Raw genomic sequence first — 17937 nt, forward strand, 5'->3', positions numbered from 1 at the left:
TGAGTTTCTCTATTTCTTTCTCAAATCTAGAAAGTAAAGAAATAAATTTTTGGATCGAGATAAAAAAATTTAAAAATTTCTAGATTTAACTATCTATTTTTTCTGTGTTTTTACATAGTAAATTCTCTTATTTTTAATTCTAACTTTCTACACCAACCTAAGTCTTTATTTTATGGAATTAAACCAAAAAATATAAATAAAAAGAACTCGAGAATAAAAATGAAAAAACAAATATAAAAAAATGAGAGAAAAAAAAAAGAAAAAGAGAAGAGTTTTTCATATAAATAAGGAAACATCGTAACGACTGTTGTTTTATCCCAAGTCTTTTAGTTGTTTGTATAATGTATAACATGTCTTTGAAAATTAAAGTGTGAAACCTATGTCGCCTCAAGTTGTTCACTACTTCATAGCTAGCCTTTTTGTTTTGAATGAGAATTATCGGTGCATCGCTTATTTCTATACTCCATGTGAGCATACAGTTTTTCTTCCTTTTCTTTTTTTTTTTTCTTTTTTCTTTTTTCTTTTTTCTTGACGAATCAATGGAGATCGGTGGGGTTTGTTTTGCATTAGAAGGGAAGAGAAATCGAGCTTAATATTCACCGCAAATCATGGATATTAATATAACCACCATGATTAAAAATAAAACAAAATTATTAAACCCTTACCTCGTGCCCTATCAATGGCCAAAGTCCCATTATAATGGTTAAAAAAGTTTATATTTATTTGTAGAAAACAAGTGTTCGAGGAAAACTTTTTTTTTTTTTTGGGAAAGAGTTATTTTCTATTCTTTAGATGTATCAAGAAAAATAGTTTTTTGTAAAATAAATTATTTTTTATAGATAGTTTATAAATGATGGTATTAAAATAAATAAAAAATGTAATTTTTGTGATAAAAATAACGATAATAGAGATAACTATGATAGTAACATTACTATCGCATACCTAGCATGAAACTCGATATACATAGATTTTTAACACCCCGAAATCCGACGTGTACACATGAGATGTGTTGCGATGAGTGCTTGTAATTTTAGAAAAAGGCTAAGCCTTTAACCGAAGAAAGGGATTGCAGTCAAATCTTAAAAGATGGAGATTTGAAAATATCAACACAAGAGAGTTGATCCTCTCGGAAATATCCAGCAACAAAATCATCTACTTTTTCTGCAGATTTTCACACTAAGTACAATGTTAATATAGGATCTTACAATTCCAAATGACTAAACATATCCATTTTTAGAACATTTGAATGGGAGAGTTTGAAAACGCGGTTGTATTGATGTTTTTAAAAAAATTTAATTTTTTTTTGATAAAAATTAATTTTTTTTGCTATATGTGAATGTTTTGCGATCATTTTGATGCATTTTGACATGAAAAGTATTTTGAAAAACAACCGCAACTACATTCCCATGAAAATTAGTGTCGGGAAGAATAACCCTGATTCTCTTTATATATATATATATAAATGTATTTTTTCAAACTTTAAGGTTATTAATATATTTTATGTTTGGGTTTGGGTAGGGTAGAAGAATATCCCTACCCTACCCAAAACCTTATCTTTTAACTTCAAGTTTTATTCTAACTTGACCGAGTCAAGATATTTACTACCTATTCATGTTAGTATTCAACGAGTTCCGATGAAGTTATCATCTTTGTTAATGATCTTTATAGGTGTATTATTTAGGATATTAATAATATTGATGGTAATGATTATTATTGTGGTAGTGCTGATGATGATAATAATAATACTAATGAAATAATAATTATTTAAATAATGGTTAGGATGAGAATAATAATAGCGATTATTATTTTATTGGTAATACTGTCAAAGAGTTACGATAAGATGATAATAAAATAATAGTTATATTGATAATAAAATAATGGTTGATGATATTTGAATGGTTATGGTGGTGATAATAAGAGATTTATAATATAATGATCATAAAATAATAGTTATATTATTATTATTATTATTATAAAAAGATGATACAAGTGATGGAATGGTGGTGATGGAAGAGGTAGTATTGATTAATATTGAGTTGGTAGTTTTAAATAAAACATTTCATCTCTTTTACGAGATTAAATCTTTTACAGTATTTATATTTTAAATATTTTTTATTGACTGATTTTTAGTATTTACTTTGTGCTTCAAGATTTAAAAAATATGGGAAAAATTCCACCAAACAAAACAATGAATAAAATATCACTATTACTATTACTACTACTATTATTATTAACTCTTGGTATTTGTTTGAAAGTATGGTTGCGGTTGTTTTTTAAAGTGTTTTTCGTGCTAAAATATATCAAAATGATATTTTTTTTATTTTTTAAAAATTATTTTTAAGATCAATGTATCAAAATAATCTAAAACATAAAAAAAATTTATTTTTAATAAAAAAATTAAATTTTAATAAAATAATAATTGCATCTCGTTCCGAACTCCCTGTTAGCTACTGATGTAAACTCATCTAATTTACATCAGCAATGAAATAAAAAAAAAAAAAAAAAAAGAAAGAAGGAAAGATCCATCATTATATATATAAAATAAAAGGAAAGATATAGCCAGAGCATTGCGTGTCAATGGTGCTGTCATCCAATTAAAAATATGGCGACTCCTTAAAAAAAAAGAATTATTAGTTAGCTCGTTAATTTAATACTTGCTATCTGTTATCTAAAAATTGTTAATAAAGAGAGAGAGAGAGAGAGAGAGAGAGGAGGTGCAAACAGGACAATATGCTTTTGAGACTCATGAAGCAATGTAAGATGATGACCTGAGCTGTATAAAAATGTGTGCAATTAACAAGGAAAGAAGAGAAAACTGCCCTTTCTTTCTTTAATAAGTGGTTGTACAAATTAAAGCTGTTTATGTGCCTTTTTGACTTTGTTTCTTCGCTTCCACTCTTCCTCTTTACTACAGTTTTTTTGGTAAAATAAAATGATTCAATTAATTCCAAAAAAATTGTGAAATTAATGAACACAATATTCAATAAAAAAAGGGGAGAAAAGAAAAATAAAAGGAAGAGATCTTAGAGGTGGAAACTCTAATAAAAATATTATCAATATTGTTAACAACAAAACAAATAATTAAAATAGCTCAAATAAGCAGCCTAAAAAACTAAATATATGTATTTTTAAATTATGTTATTTTTTAATATTTTTTTCAGTGTTATTTCATCAAGTCTCTTTTACTGTGCTAGAATCCCAAAAAACTCAAGTAACGAGGAAGAGTGGAAGCAAAGAAAAACAAAGTCAAAAGGCACAAAAACAGCTTTAATTTGTACAACAACTTATTAAAGAAAGAAAAGGCAGTTTTCTCTTCTTTCGAAGCCTTCGGTCATTTTACATTGCTTCATAGGTCTCAAAAGCATATTGTATTGTACGCACCTCGACTATCTTAAAAAAAAAAAAAAAAAAAAAAACAAAACTTAGATAACTGATAGTATTAAATTAACGAGCTAATTAATCATATAACTGATAGTATTAAATTAACGAGCTAATTAATCATTCTTTAATTAACCATGTTGTTAATATTAGACCTTCGTATAATCTTATGGGAGTTTTAAATTAATTGTTTTATTATAAAGTCCGATGACCTTTTCTTTTAGAAAAATATAACTATCCTGGGACCTGCACTTTGTTGAGCCTTTTTTTCATAAAAAAAATAATATTCATGTCATATGCTAGTTTTAAAAAATAAAAGAAATCTGCTTTTAAATTATATATCTAACGAGATGAAATAAGTTGATTTTATTTTAATTAAATGATGATGAAAAAAAATAACAACAATAAATGGATTATTTAAAAAAAACCCGAAATGATGACAATAACTTGAAAAATATATATTTTAAAAAAAAACGACAAATGATGCACCTCAATTTATAATTCATTCAATAAATATAACACGATGAAATGAGATAAAAAAATAATCTAAAAAAATTGGCCAAAACAATTTCTATCTCAATCACAACAAAATCCCAAAGGACAATACAATTCAAGTGTGAGTAACTTTGGAAGTCAACATATGGATCAAGTTAAATCAGTTATTACTCTCCGCAGTGGTAAGGTTATTGAAAAACTCATTCTTGAACATTGCAAAAAAGATGATAGGTCAATCTCTAAGGGTAAGGAAGATGTTGAACTTGAACATTGTAAAAAAAAAGACTGATTCCCCGCAATCACTTCCATTTTCTCATGCCATGACCAAACAAAGAAAAGTCAATCACAACTCTAAAATCTTTGAAACTTTCAAACAGGTAAGGATTAATATACTTTTGTTGGTTGCTATTAAACAAATATCTTCTTATGCTAAATTTTTAAAAGATCTCTACACTATGAAGAGAAAACTGAATGTGAAAAAAAAAAAATTAGTCGAACAAATAAGTGTTATTCTTCAAAACAATAATGCTTTGAAATATAAAAACCATGGTTATCCTATAATTTCTTGATTTATTAGAGAATATGAAATTAAAAGAGTTTTACTTGATCTTGGAGCTAGTGTGAATTTATTTTCATATTCAATCTTTCAGAGTTTCAATTTAGATGAGTTAAAACCAACTTCTGTAACTATTCTACTTGCTGATAGATTTGTAAAAGTACTTAGAGAAATAATTGAAAATGTGTTAGTATAAGTTGATAAATTCATTTATCATGTGGATTTTATGTGGATTTTATTGTCTTGAATATACAACCTGTTGAAGCATGTAATTATTTTATTGTCTTGGATACACAACCTGTTGAAGCATATAATTATTTTATTATCTTGGATACACAACTTGTCTTGCAACTTCTAATGCATTGATTAATTGTAGGAATGAATTGATCAAGCTATCATTTGAAAACATGACATTGGAGATGAATATTTTCAACGTTTGCAAGTAACCTAGAGATGATAATAATTTACAGGAAGTAGATCTTATTGAAGAATTAGTTTATCATCAATTTGAATCTACCTTGAGTAAAACTGAGTTTGATGAATCTGAAAAATTGCAAATGATTTATTCTCACGAAGAAATCAAGGATAAGAAAGGCACCGACAATGTTGTCGCAGATTATTTATCAAAATTGACAATGAATTTGATATTTGATATCCCCCCAATCGATAATTACTTTCCTGACGAATCCTTACTTTCTTAGTCTAATGCCTTGGTTTGCTAATTTTGTTAATTTTCTTGCTCTAGGATATTTGCCAGCTCATTGAAGTACCCAAGACAAAAAAAAGCCAGACATTGTTCAGTGTTTAGCTCATATCTCGAGTTCTAGAAGTCCAAATGACCTTATTCTTATTTTGTTGAAAAGCTGAGATAATTTCCTAGAACTTTAATGAAGATTATTTGTTTAAATTCTAATACTAGTAATGACATTTTTTTACAGACAAAAAGATAATGATTGTTACTAAGTCAAAAGGTGGCCAACCACCAAGGCCAATAGAGGATAGAAATTGGTGAGTTTTAAACTAGTTTGTTGGGTTTGGGTGTATATGAGAAAGGAAATGTTCCTCGAACAAAGGAGATCAAAGTTGATGCCTCGATGAGATGATCCTTTTCAAATCATAGAAAGGATTAATGATAATGCCTACAAAGTGGATCTACCAAGTGAGTATAGTGTTAGTATTACATTCAATGTTGCTAATTTTTCTTTGTTTGATGTAGGCGATGATTCGAGGTCGAATCCTTTTGAGGAGAGAGGGGATGATGTGATTCAAGCACCAAAGGATCCATTGGAGGTTCCGATTAGTCTAATTACAAGGCTTAAAATTAAGAGGTTTAAAAAGGTTTTCAATGAACTTTTTCAAGATATGTGGGTTAAGGTAGAATTCAAGAGGATATTAAATAATAAGAAGCAAGTTGTGATTCATCTTATTCATGTTCAAGAGGGGCATGTTGCTTTAAAGATATCACTTCTATCATTTGATATACCTCAATCGCCCCCCTTTATGAAAATTTATCAGTTGTCTCGCCTTTATTATTCATCAATTTTTAGGCAAAAGATTAGGCTAGAAATCTTACTAAAACCATGGTATTTTGCCTGGATTTGGGGGAGTGAGCCAAAGGTTTGAAAATTGGATTTTGAACAAACATGGTTTCGAAGGGAGGCTGTTCGGGAGTGCATTTGGCATGAATTCTAGAGTGGATTCAAGGGTTTAAATTGAGATCCTTTGCTCCATAATTGCAGCTGAAATGTTGGAGCGCATGTTACTTGTGTTTTTGCGCTGTCAATAGGATTAATTAGAATTGAAAATTAAGCTTGAAGATAGCATGAGATTCAACCATTTTCTACCCAGAAAATCTTCAGATTTAAGGAATAAAACGACGTTGTTTGCTTTGAATCTTCATAGCATGTTCTTCCCCAGCTAAAATGCACCGTTTCACTTAATGCAAAAACGACATCGGTTTGGCCTCAATTAGAATTATTTTTCCCAATTAAAATCATGTCAGACTTCACCTTCATTCCTATAGTTAAACGCATTTTGTGATTTGGTCCGTTCACTTCCAATCCTCTTATTTGCGGTCAATTGTCTACTATTTCTCTTAATTTGTTTCAATTTTAAACCTTAACCGAATTACAATGTGCCCTCTAATGTTTCCATTTCTCTCGTATCAGTCCTTATCTCTTCAATTCTTCATTTTAAAACTAAATTGACTTTCAATCCCAATTTGTTTCTTCAATCAAACTCTTAATTGATTTCTAATTTGACTATTTGTTTGAACTTAGTGAAATTAAATCAAGTTAACCATTTTTCTCAATTTCCTCTTCATTTCAAACTCCTAAAATTACTAATAAAATTAAGTCCAAATGATAAGTACATCACCATAAATTATGAAATGATAGGCTTAATTTGCATGGAATTGAACTTCTATAGCAGAAAATTATCTCTCTTGATTGAATTAAAAGAGTGTCGTTCAGAACTTCAGATAAGAAATTACAAAGAGAAGTCATTTCCTTTATATATACACTTAGTTTTGTTAATATTGAGATCGTATCTGAAAGTTAAAAATAATATAAATATAAATCTCACACCATTGTCCTTGGTGGCCCGTTTGGATGGAACTGGAATTTCTGATTCTTCTACTGGCATTCCATTTCTACATCACATGTTGATGTTAGTAATCATTTTTTTTTTATTTGGATCTAGTTTCTTGTTACTATGAGATTTTATGCCCTCTCTCTAATTATTTGGTTGGTTTGTGTTCTTAGCAATTTTCTTCGCATGGGTTTTTTGATATGCATGTGAGGGCAACTGTTGATATTCACATTGATGATCAATCACACTAACGAAGATGTTGATCTTGCTATCGGAACTGTATGTCATTGTTCATTATCTTTCCTCTCTTTTTTATTTTTATTTATTTATTCCTTTTTCTCGTATCGCATATTACATCTTCATTGTTATTATCATCATTGTTGTTGTTACTACTTCATTTCTTATTCTGTATCTTGTATCTTGTAACTGTACAATTCAGCTTGAGTCATCTGTTTTATTTTTATTTTTAAATTGATGTTTGTCAACTGTTTGTAAAAGTGCTAAACCAAGATCCTACTTGGCTTATGAGCTGGTTGCAATAGACAAGAAACCACTCCACTTGACATTAAATTAAATAGATAGCATTATTGGTTTATCAAAAACAAGGGGGGAAAAGAAAAAAAGAAGAAGAAAATATTATTATTTGCAGAGTTGCAGCAAAAAAATTGGTGACTGGAAAAGGATTAGCTTTTCTTAGTAGTACTCCACGTATTAGAATGTCATAGACAGAGATAATAGAATTACTAGTGCTTCATTTCATAAATCTCACTTTAGATGGATGATCTTCCGATACGATATATAATAAATTGTATGACTAAATATAGCTCATTAAAGAAAAGAAAAACAAGTAGCAACAAGCAGTTAAGCACAATAATTCTAAAACATTAGAGAAGGACACAATCTTGATGAGGGACTCCAGCTTCTGTCCTTCACTTTTTCATGAGCCAGAAAAGAAACGTTAAATGATGATGCATGGCCTCTTTCTTCTTCACCCAAAAAGGTCATTGTTGCTCATGATCAGGAAGTAGCTGAAAATGGAGTCAATAACAGGTCTAGTGCCTTGCAGGAAAAATTCTGTACTTGTCACACTAACAAGAACTAATGACAAAAACAAGGTGAAAAGATAAAGGTTAATCATTGTGGTTTAAATACAAGGCAAAATGCTTCATAAGCTTCATAATCATCAAGATGTACATTTTTCTACTTTGTGTCTTTCTGAGCCTAGCTGTGGTGGTTGTTACGTTTTTAAACCACAATCCTACTTGACTTTGGAGTGTGTTCATGGCTATGTTTTGTAATTTTTAATTTGATGGATTATTTTAGCGGTTTATTTCCATGTTTGATTTCTTTTTCTTTGAAAAAAAAACTTCTTTTTGGGTTATTAACTTGTCATCCATCTCCTCCACAAAAATCTTACAATTTGCTTATTTATTGGCTGTTTCAATCTTGACATGCCATTACTTAGTATTGTTTTGTTAATGATGTAAAGCTTGTTAAGCTTGCTGTACAACTAGCATCACTTCTTTTACCCTGATCTTCCTATGTTTTGATATCAAGCTCTTAAATTTTGCCATAATGTTTCCTGATTTTCATCTCTTCATAGACCAACCATGCATCAAAACAAAACTATATGAGTTGGAAATTCATGAAAGCAATAGATATTATATACTTGATTAATATTATATTCCGGATTTTTAATTATGTATATACACACACTGCAGGTATCACGGAGCGGAATGCTAACCAGAACGGAATTGACAACCTTACTAGGGGTTAGCAAGGGGATTTTTTTTTTTTTTTGACAAACATAAGCATGTTTAGGCACTAAACGTTTGACGGTGGCTGGGATTTCTGTTAATTTTTGGGTCTGTTATGGTTAAGTTTTGGAGCTGCTGCTGGGTCTGGTTGCCGTGGCTGGAGTGATTTGGTGAGGAAGGGTGGCTTGGGTTTGAGAGTCAGTCAAGGGCTGTTACAGGTTAGCTTGTGAGGAAAGGACATTGAAAATGAGAAGTGATGAGTTGATTGAGGGGCTGGAATGGTTTGATTTGAAATTGTAATTTTTAGTTTTGAATTGGCAGCTTATGGGCTTAACTAAGAGAGAGGTCTAATGATGAAAAGGGAAAAGCTTGGGCTGCTGTTTTTGGAAGGGTTGCTATGGCAGGAATGGAGAGGATGAAAGTGGGGACAGTGATCACAGTGTGTTTGTGGAATATGGCAGCAAAGAGAGGTTGGACGATGGGGGTTTGATTGTTAATCCATGGAGAGAGGAGAGGCTGTGGATTGCTTGCTAGGTTTGGTGGGCGTGGAAATGTTGGAAAGGGAGGGACTTTCACAGCTCGTTTTGGTTTGTGAGGGGTGCTGCTGGTGTCTAGTTAAAATAAGTGCAGGCATGTCTCTCTCTTTTTACCCTTCTTTAGTCGAAGAGTATATAACAAAGCAAGGTATTCAAACATCCCTTTTATTTCTCTAATTGTCTTTGATGAGCTGAGTGTGCTTTAATATTCTTCAAGGATTTCCCTAAGAAATTTAAAATCGCAACTCACTGCACCTTCTTGCTTCCTCCAGTGAAAGTTGAGTTGATCTCTTCTCCAACTCGATAGCATGCCTGCTAAGCTCAACTGTGGAAAATGACTGAAGCATTTAGATGTAATCGTCTAGATCAGATTCATCAAAATTTTTCAATGAAATCTACACTTGATGAAGGGGCAAGAGAAGCAGCAGGATGATAACTGGATTCTGCTGGAAACCTAGTGCTAGATTGTCCGGGAGTAAGAGGGACTAAAGGTTTTCCAGATGAGATTATTGGAGGAGCCACAAGCACAGGTGCCAAAGCTGGAAATGAAGAGACAGTTGACTCCTTTATCTTGGGACGCTTTGGTCGAGCAGTCTCCTCTGGATGACTAAGCTTGCCGACTTCAGCTTCAGATTTCCCACAGACATAAACAAGACAAAAATCTAGAGCACCACTGATAGAAGATTCATAGCATTTGATAATGGAGAATGATCTCTTGGCTCCAGAAACCTTAATGCTGTTCATAGTCTACCCGCCATCCTTTGATAATGGAGAATTTCCAACAGATTTGGGAATTTTATTTTCTCTCTACACATCTCAATGAAATGTTTGGACATTCAATGTTTTAAGTATTTTCCTTAACTAGCTGAAGTAAAAATAAAATAAATAAATAAATAAAACATTCCCAAATGATTTCCTTGATTGGACAAATTCATATTTCTTTCTGGATCTAATTAGAAGGTAAATGTAATAAGAATAATAGTTTTTTTCCTTTTTTTAAAAAAGAAAAAAGAATAAAGGGAAAATATAAAATAAATTGGGAAAAACAATATTGTCAAGAATGGGATTCGAACCCATGCCCTTTCGGACCAGTACCTGAAACTGGCGCCTTAGACCAACTCGGCCATCTTGACATTGCTGATTGTCCTCATTATATAAGATTTATCACTAAAGTACTTAGCCAACATAAACCCGAGCCACAAAAAACGAGAAATAATCCTCCATTACCATGAATTTTAGTTCAAACTTCCCCTGTGATAAAAAAAGTTAAAAAATAATGAAATTTAAAATAATTATAATTTTATAAATTATTTTAAATAAAAATATAGAGATAAAATATGATAGATAAAAATCTTTAATTAACAAAATGATAAGATAAAAGAAAATAATAATAAAAAGAATGAAGACCAAAATTTATATAAAAATAAAATCAAATTAAATTTTAAAGCACTAATCATAAAAAAAATAATTCAAAACAAAATATATTGCAGTAAAAAGTTCGAAGCCCAAATTTAATATAATTAACAAATAATAAGATATTTCTAAAATTTTCACAATTTGTTTTTAAAAAATTTCCATCAAAATAAATGGAAAAACTTTTTTTAAAACCAAGTTAAATTTTCTTTTGACTGAGAAGTATTTTTCGTTGATTAATTTTTTTAATAATAAATAAATACAAAAAAAATTTTAAAAAAACTATTTTCCATGAAACAAATGAAGTTTTGGTTAGTTAGTTGTTGGCTAAGGTTTTGTGGTTTTTGAGGCGTGATAACAATTGTTTTTTAAAATATTTTTTTATTTAAAAATATATTATAATAATATTTTTTTTATTTTTTAAAAATATATATATATATATATATATATATATATATATTTTAATGAAACACGGACTCTCGGTACCAAACTTTTATCATTTTTATCACCGTGCTAGGTGTAGGTGTATTGCATTGGAGAGATATGCTTGTGTATGCAATTGAGAATAATTCCAAAGTTACAATTATTGGATAAAGCGGTTACAAAATGCTGTTCTACATTGTCTTCCATGATTAGTGGAATATATCTGTAACATCAACAAGACAGCAAAGAACCGTTGCTTTGAATTTCTGAAGAGCCAATTAATTCACCTCTTCAGTGTACAAAAGCTGCAGCCACCTGCAGCCGGCCAAAAGGCGGAACGTTTTCAACCTAAGTTTGTATTGTAGGAGAAGGAAGAAATGCTGTCATCCACCACAGGCAGCACCGCATCCAGCTGCGCATCCGCCACCGTAAAGGGTCGAATCAGCTTCAGATGTTTTGTCCTTCGATACCCCTTCAGCACAAGAAACGACTATGGCTGAAAGCAGACAAAGGGTTAGCAAAACTGCCCACAAGAGTACTAGACACGAACCGTCAACACCACCACCACCACCATCCACGGCGAGCACCTCTTTCAAAGGCCTCACCATCGATCTCTCAATGCGAAAAAAGACAAGGTGTGGGAAGTGCGAGCTAAGAGCACACAGCACGGAGAGGGAGGGGTACTTATACACTAGGAGTTCTTTGGGATTTTAGCTTTATGTGATTCTCTATGGAAATTACACAAATAGTTGGCAGGCAAACGAAGAGAATCTTGACAAGGAAGAAGATGGTGGGGTCAACACAGCAGCCACTATAAGCCATGAACAATGGTCTTGCATATGCTCCTCCCACTCTTTGCTGGCATTAAAATTATTGGCCTCAAGAACTAGCATCACAGCAAAATAGCCACAGAAATATGAGACAGCTACATCCTCATCGTGCATTCAAAGTGAGGTCTGTGGCCTCCACTTGTCCTCCTGCAAAATGGGCATCAACTTTCACTAGCTACTTCATTGTAATTTATGTATAAAAAGACTTTCAAATTGCCTTTTAGTAATATTGACTAGGGAAGGCTGCAACTACTGGCCTAATTAGTGGAGCCCTGTTCATTTCCAGCTTATTACTAATTAAACCATAAATAAAACAATACTTTTAACTAATAATTGCTTGTGGACGCCAAATGGGTTCATTTCCTCCCATCATCATTGAAATACTGAAAACAATGTTGGATCTTTACATGTATTAGTTGGTTTTCTACATTACCCTACTATTCTAAAACAACTTTGAATATTTTTTTTCCTTTTAATTCTCTCCTTTTTTTAATTTTATTTTTTTCAATTTCATTCTTATATTTTATTTAATAGTCATTTGGGTTACATTTGGATTGACCAAATTGATTGGATCCCTCTGAAAAAACTTTTACATAATTTAATTTTAAACATAGTTAAGGTAAGGAGTTGGGTCAAAAGATTTTTTTTCCTATCAATTGCATCATTTTTTTTTCTTCTTAATTTCATCTTTAAAGCCTTTTTATTGAGTTGCTTTTGAACCAGCTAAGTCGACTGAATCACATTGAGATAACTTTCACCCGGTTTAATTTTAAACTTAAGTTAGACAAGAAGTTGGGTTGAGAGTTTTTTTTTTTTTTTTTTTTTTTTTAATTTCATCGTTTTGTTTTTTAATTTTATTCTTAGACTCTTTTACCGATATGTTATGTTACTTTTAGATCGATTAAATTGATTGGTCATATCAAAATAATTTTTATATGGTTTAATTTCAAATACATGAAAGAATTAGATTGACATATTTCAATATTGATTCGTTTGAGCTAGATTTATTAACAATATTAAATGGTTTTTTTATGACTTTCATATTTTTTATTATATTCAAAAAAGAAAATTAATCCTACCCACAACACACACACATATATAAAAACTAGTGTGACTCTATGGCATCAGTAGAAGCACCATTCTCTTATATCCAAGGGAAGTTGTGAGTAGCACCACTATATCAATCCACAGCAGGATTTGTCATTTTGGAGTTCCAACAAGCTCGTGATCTTTCAGCGTCTGCAAATATTTTTCAAGCACTTTGGAGTTACTATTGCATCAATTAGTGCAATATTTCTCAAGAAATTTGCAGGAATATTATAATTGAATATAGCATTTCAATAGTTGAGATTTCCAAATTCTAATATTTATTTAGTTTTAGTTTTTATTTCTTGTAATTCTATCTCATAAAATCACTTGCAAGGATACACTTCTTGTAACATAGTTTATACAACAAAAAAGATATATCCTATATATATTATACTTGTTGACAACTTGGAAAAAAATTCAACTAAACATTCATTCTTTTCACCTAAATTAATTATTGCTACCGCGAGGGGCAGAGCTAGGAATTTAATTTGGGAGGGTCATATTAGAGAAAATATTTTAGAGGGGGTGAAATTTAAAATTTTTTATTTTTAAGATTAAAGATCTAATTTATTAAAAGAAAAGGGCTAAATTTTTTTTTTCCTTTCATGCCCAATGCCCTGCTAGCTCTCCTAATTTCGCCCCTGAACCGCTATCTAAATTTCAAAACAACAAGCAAAATTATATTACCAAAAAAAAAAGAAGTTATACGAGGTAATAAATACCTTTACAGTTCTCCAGAAAGCAGCAAATATGATACACCGCGAATCACTTTCTCGATTGAACAATTACGAGAAAAAATCAAGAAACATTCTCTGAACCGTGCACCTCTCTTGTATGTTAATCTGAAACGTAACATCATTCTAAGAGATACAGGGCGAAACAACACAATAGGTACTCCCTCGACAAATTCTCTTATTATAATAAAAGAAAAATGATGCGGGGAAATTAGAGTAGATTAAGAGATTTTTTTTTATCATAGATTATAATAATAGTTTTACTTTTAATTTTTTGTATTTTTGTGAAATGTTTTTCTAGCTTTCCCTTTCATTTTATTTATTGCTTTTTCATAAATTTAGCACATTGGGTATGGCTTGGTTGACACACAACCATGCCAAACCCAAGATTTTTTGAGGTAGTAAAAATGCTAGACCTATAAGCACCATAAACCTGACAACCATTTAAGACTCAATCGCCATGAGTCTAACAACCACGATAGACTCAAATGTCTTAGGTCTAACAACCATGTTTGTGTCTTGTATGGTTGTCAAACTCATGTGCGGGTCTGCTAGACTCATGCCTGAGTAAAAAAATTTGAAATTTTTTAAAAGCATGATTGAACTGCAAAAACAAACACTACCTTATCCAAGCAAGATTTTTCATTCATATGTAATAGAACTTAACTGCAAACTTTTTTTTGTTAGTGCAACTTATTTTATAAATTTGTTATATTCGAAGAGGAAATAATGAAAAAAATACTGAGTTCTAAGTGATTTTTTTTCAAGTCTTAAAAAATAAACTTTTTTTTTTTTGCACTATGGATGAAAATATGTATAATGAAACTAAACACATATAAATAATTTTTATTGAAAATTCAAAAAAAAAGAGAAAAAAAAAAGGAGAGAAGATATAATTTCTATTGAAAGAATAAAAAATCCATAAACATAAAAAATAAATTATTTCAATAGGAAGATATGATTTGAATTTTTAGATCTAAAATGTTAAGTTAAAGTTTTGTGATGATTAGTTGTTTATAAATAATTTTTAAACTTGGATTTCTGTTTAGAATATTTTAAGGATAGTTTAAATATATTTTTTTTATAAAAAATAAAAAATATAATTGTCAACATTTTAATTATCATATGCTTAGACTCAAGTCGCTTGGGTCTGGTATGATTGCCAGGCCCAGACACTTGGGTCATGCCAGACCCAGACATTGAGTTAAAAAAAATATATAGTTATGCCCAATAACGTTTGATCTCTTTTATTTTTTTTTAATTTTTTAATTTTAATTAATATCCTCCTTCTTTTTATGTATTTTTTACTTTGCATTATTTTTTAAAAAAATTTTAATTCATACTCTTTCTTATTTTCAAAAATTGTTTAGTCCACTTGCTTTTAAAAAAATTGTAGTTATTTTTTTAATTAGTTTTCAATTTTATAATGTTTTAAAAACATTATTGTAATTTATCTTGAGATTTATTTTTATATTTTATATAAATAAATTATATTTTCATGATGCATTTATAAAAATAAATATTATTTATTCTTAGTAAAAAAAAAATTTAACCTCTAAGATAGAGTAAATAAACACATATTAATTAAAAAGAAAAGTTGAGATTAGATACTTGCATACTCATTTATCCTTTACTTTTAAGAGAAAAATTAGCCTTTTATTTTAGCATGTAATTAATATTAAAAATTCTTTCTCAGTTTATCATTTCATATATTTTTTTTTTATATATTTTTATTAAGCACAAACAACATTTTCTCATTTGTTAGTTTAGAAAAAGCATGGTACCCGAGAACAAAAAAACATAATTTGCACCTTCTTCTCTAACTTTAAAAATTAACTTGAAAACTTACTTACAGAGATGCAAACTAGTAACTCTCCAGGAGACATTAAATATATAAATGAGGATGTTCCAATAAAAAACACAAATAAATGAAGTTCTTTTGAAAGTTGATAAATAGACCAAGGCGTCAAAGATGGATGGCTAGACTAGGAGATTACAGAGAATCATGAACACTTATAAAATAAAATTTTATTGGGCTTAGAGGACCCTTCAATGCTTAGATTAATAAAAATATAAGTTTGGCATACAATGTTTTTGTTCGTAAAGATAGAATCGATAAGATGATAATAGCATACACTAAAGACTCATAATTAGAAATTGCAAAGTTAGAACTTGCCTTACCTCGTGGTTCATGGATGTTTATATAATCATGAACCACACCATCTTGTATGAAAATAAGAATACATTAAAAAAATTATAATATATGATTTAATAGTAATTATTTAAGGTAACAATCCTTAATGGTTGATGGTGCATTATTGAGTAGAAATGATGTTATCAATGGGTTTCCTAGGTATGGCCATCCCTAACATTATTAAAGTGTAATTATGATAGAAGGGTGTGGAAGCATTAATGTGAAATACCATCTATATAGAGAATAGGTGGAGTAACACACGACCAATATTCTCTCTTTCAGTTTTTTGTATGTGAGTATTTTTATAGCTGATTTTATATCTTTAGGTAGACTTGTCCTTTTTTCCAGGTGCTTTGTCTTGTTGGGCTAGGTGGAGACCCTAGACTCATCTTAGAGACTACTAGTTACATGACCCGCGCGATGCTGCGGGTCAATGAATTTTGCATAAAAATATCAAAAAAAATTAAGATCTAAAAGTATGAGGTTATTTTGCAAATCTATATCTAAGAGTCTTGGGTGTGGCTGCAACGCCTAACCCAAGAGTAATATTTATAATAACATTAAACTTGCATGATCCAAGTTTAAGTGGGTCTGACTGCAATACCAGACCCAATAGTCTTGGATGTAGGTCTGGCTGCAAGGTCGTGTCATAAAAGTGTGATAATTAAATAGATTAATTTAAAAGAAAAAAATAAAGAAAAAAAACCAAAAGGAAGAAAAAAATTAATGAAGAAAAAGAAAAAAAAAATCTGAATTAACTGGGTTAACCCTTCAAATCAGGTTAACCCGTCAAACCTTTGATTCGTGTCGTGAAAGTTTGATAACTAAATAGAAAAAAAAAATTGACAGGTTAACACAAAATTAACTGGGCTAACTCGTCAAACCATGTTAACCTGTTTGAACATTAACAAACTAAATTAAACCAAAAAAATTAATTAAAAAGGAAAAAAACAAAAAAAAAAGGCATCAGTCTTTTCACTGTAAACTCCAGTGTGCAGTCCACAGCTAAAGGCATAAAAACAACAAAAAAGCAAAAAGAAAAACTAAAGGCATCAATCGATAACTAAATAGAAAAAAATTTAATATTGATGAACTAAATTAAGTAAAAAAATATTAAATAAAAAGAAACAATAAAAGAAAAAAAACTTATAAAAAGAAAAAAACTAATAAAGAAAAAAAATCTAAATTAACTGAGTTAACCCGTCAAACCTGAGATCCGTGTCATAAAAGTCTGATAACTAAATAGAAAAAAATTTAATATCAACAAACTAAATAAAAAGGAAAAAAAAGAATACATCAGCCTTTTCACCGTGGACTGCACTGTGCAGTCCACCGTGAAAGGCATAAAAAAAGCAAAATAAAAATAAAAATAAAGGCTTCAGCCTTTTTACTGTGAACTGCATACAATATTAAAAGATGAAATCAGAAGAATAAAACTAATGAGGAAAAAGAAAAAAATCTGAATCAATTGGGTTAATCGGCCAAATCAGGTTAACCTATCAAACATGAAATTTGTGTCATGAAAATGTGATAACTAAATATAAAAAAGATTTATTATTAATGAAATAAATTTTAAAAAAGATTAATTAAAAAGGAAAAAGCATAGAGAAAAAAAAACCTATAGGAAGAAAAAAACTAATGAAGAAAAAAAAAACAGTCTGAATAAACTGGGTTAACCCGTCAAATCTAGGATTCGCATCATGAAAGTTTGAAAACTAAATAGAAAAACAAATTAACGGGTTAACCCGTCAAGCCCGGGATACGTGTCATGAAAGTTTGATAATTAAATAGAAAGAAATTTAACATTAAAAAACTAAACTAAATGAAAAAAATTAATCAAAAAGAAAAAAAAGCAAAAAAAAAATTCCGGGTTAACTCGTCAAACCCGGGATTCATGTCATGAAAGTCTGATAACTATAAAAAAAAAATTAACATTAACAAAC

General features: G+C 29.9%; 1 non-coding gene and 1 pseudogene across 1 annotated transcript; both read right to left on the minus strand.

The window, feature by feature from the left end:
- Positions 1 to 9476: 9476 nt before the first annotated feature.
- On the minus strand, positions 9477 to 11755 carry LOC118046320 (uncharacterized; annotated as a pseudogene).
- On the minus strand, positions 10364 to 10444 carry TRNAL-CAG (transfer RNA leucine (anticodon CAG)). Its single transcript has one exon. It is a non-coding gene; the product is annotated as a tRNA-Leu (tRNA).
- Positions 11756 to 17937: the final 6182 nt, after the last annotated feature.

The sequence above is a fragment of the Populus alba genome, chromosome 12 (assembly GCF_005239225.2).
Source record: "Populus alba chromosome 12, ASM523922v2, whole genome shotgun sequence".
Lineage (NCBI taxonomy): Eukaryota > Viridiplantae > Streptophyta > Magnoliopsida > Malpighiales > Salicaceae > Populus > Populus alba.